At 41.2% G+C, this 2912-nt stretch overlaps 1 pseudogene; it reads left to right on the top strand.

Annotated features, from left to right (window-relative positions):
- The first annotated feature begins 442 nt into the window (after positions 1–442).
- On the top strand, positions 443–2677 carry LOC147377724 (oxysterol-binding protein-related protein 9-like; annotated as a pseudogene).
- Positions 2678–2912: the final 235 nt, after the last annotated feature.

Genomic DNA, 2912 nt, shown 5'->3' with positions numbered 1-2912 from the left:
CTTTTTCTACTTGAACTCCCAGTTACAGAGAGAGGTATGGTAAAATCTCCCAGTATAACACAAATTGGTCTATTGCTCCTTTTAGTTCTGTCAAACTTTATATATTTGCAGATTTGTAAATTTTAACATATGGTGAGGCTTTTTCTTTTCTTTTTTTTTTTGAGGCTTTTTCATAGTGTGCATAATAATGAAAATGAGTAATATCAGTAGTGAGAGTTAATTATTGTCTTCAGCAATATGGAACTATTGGTAACCTGTACAAAATTAATTTTGCTGGAGTGATGAAAACTAAAGGCTAATTGCAATCAAGAGACGATGAAAGGAGACTTGATGAGACCAACTGCATCGCAGTGGTGATTCGGCTGAGGGCGGCAAAAAGGGGTGCTTGGAAGTGGTCCTCTGCTTCCTCCCCTGGAGGTACAGAGAGCAGGGGTCTTGGCGAATGGCTTTCTTGCTGGTCACTTGTGGAGTGAGTAGACCCAGAGTGTCTGGGAGAGGGGCCGGCTCCCATCCCTGAGTTCCCAGGGATCCTGCTGCTTGCCTAGGCTGTGGGCTCGAGTGTGAGATTCTCTCCCTGCCTCCATCCCACCACCACCTGGGAGTTTGGATTCAGGATTTGTTCCTAGTCTCTAAGACTTTGACAACAAGCTTACAGAAGCTGATGCTTATCTACAAATCTTGTTAGTTGAAGCTTTTTGATGACAAACTTCAAAACTGCAGAGATGATGAACAGAGAAAGAAAATTGAAACCCTCAAAGAGACAACAAATAGCTTGGTAGAATCAATTAAACACTACATTATATCACTGCAGATCGCTAAAAGCACTATTAATCCTGTGGATGCAATATATCAACCTGGTCCCTTGGAACCTGTGGTCAACACAGTGCCTTCCCAGACTGTCTTACCTCCAGAACCTACTCTGAGTTGTGTGATTCAGAGCAGCGTCTGTCTTCTCTACCAGTTGGACCTGTATTAACAATCTTGGGACATCATCAGACTCCAACACCAAATAGTACAGGCAGTGGCCACTCACCACCTAGTAGCAGTCTGACTTCTCCAAGCCATGTCAACCTGTCTCCAAACACAGTCCCAGAGTTCTCTTACTCTAGCAGTGAAGATGAATTCTATGATGCAGATGAATTCCTTCAGAGTGGCTCATCCCCAAAGCGCTTAATAAATCTGCCTGCATCTGCCTCAGTCTTGACACACAGTGGCTCAGGAAATAGTCTAAAGTTCCTAGATACCACAAATCACTTAATTCTTCCATGTCCAATGGAACAAGCGATCCTGACCTTTTTGATTCACATGATTATAGAAATGACCAAGGGGAGGCAGGGTCGATGGAAAAGCACAAGAGTGTTGTCATGCATCTGTTGTCACAAGTTAGACTTGAAATGGATCTTATGAAGGTAGTTCTTTCAACATTTATTCTTGAAAGAAGATCTCTTTTAGAAATGTACGCAGACTTTTGCACATCCTGATCTACTTGTGAGTATTAGTGACCAGAAGGATGGCAGAGACTGAATGGTTCAGGTTGTGAAATGGTATTTCTCAGCCTTTCACACAGGAAGGAGAGGATCAGTTGCCAAAAAGCCATACAACCCCATTTTGGGTGAAATCTTTCAGTGTCACTGAACATTATCAAATGATACTGAAGAGAATGTTGGGCTAGTTTCAGAAGGACCAGTTCCCTGGGTTTCCAAGAATAGTGTAACATTCGTGGCTGAGCAGATTTCTCATTATCCACCCATTTCAGCCTTTTATGCTGAGTGTTTTAATAAAAAGATACAATCCAATGCTCATATCTGGACCAAATCAAAATTCCTCAGGATGTCAATTGGGGTGCACAACATAGGGCAGGGCTGTGTCTCGTGTCTAGAGCATGATGAATGTTACATTCTCACATTCCCCAATGTTTACAGTGCCCTGGGTGGAACTAGGTGGAGAATGCAATATTAGTTGTTCCAAATCTGCCTATAGTGCAAACATCATCTTCCACACTAAACCTTTCTATGGGGGCAAGAAGCACAAAATTACCACTGAGATTTTTTTCCCAAATGACAAGAAGTCTTCCTGCTCAATTGAAGGGGAATGGAATGGTGTAATGTATGCAAAATACTCAACAGGGGAAAATGCAGTTTTTATAGATACCAAGAAGTCGCGTATAATCAAGAGGAAAGTGAGGAAGCTGGAAGATCAGAAAGAGTATGAATCCCACTGCCTTTGGAAGGATGTCATTCTCAACTTAAAAATCAGAGACATTGATGCAGCATCTGAAGCCAAGCATAGACTTGAAGAAAGACAAAGAGCAGAAGCCTGAGAAAGGAAGGAAAAGGAAATTCAATGGGAGACAAGGTTGTTTCATGAAGATGGAGAATTCTGGGTTTTTGATGAACTATTACTGAAATGTCTCGGTGCTGCCAAGCATTAGGTTGGGAAACCCAAAGTTTGCTCCTGGTTCCAGGGCAGGAGGCATAATTAAGCAACAATCCTCCTCTGGGAGAACCTATTCACTCTCTTCTTATTGCAGTGGTTCCTGTCTCAGGGATACTGGACTTTCTGAGGCAGATGAACAATTAAAGTGAGCAAAGCTTCCCTTTTTCCTGTCTGTGGCAGTTACAATGTTGATTTTGGTCTTGAGAAAAACTTCAGGTTTTGAAAACAAGATGTCTGCTCCCTTTCCAAATCCCATGGTGTAAATCCCAGTCTTAAACTCTGCATTCCAGTACTGCTATTGAGATATACAACATCTGTTTCCTAGTTCAAATAATCTTGGGTTCTATATATACATATATATAATATAGCTGACGCCAGATTTTTCATAAATACTCCATTTACTGTAAATATCAGTTTCTCTGAGTTGTTTTAGAAAATTTAGCATAATGTATTAAAATCACGTGTTAGGAAATTTC

Source organism: Bos grunniens, chromosome 2, assembly GCF_055505025.1.
Source record: "Bos grunniens cultivar Pamir isolate PY7600 chromosome 2, Bosgru_T2T1.0, whole genome shotgun sequence".
In the NCBI taxonomy this organism is placed as follows: Eukaryota; Metazoa; Chordata; class Mammalia; order Artiodactyla; family Bovidae; genus Bos; species Bos grunniens.
Note: the sequence above shows the minus strand (reverse complement) of the source record. Positions and strands in the feature narration are given on the sequence as shown.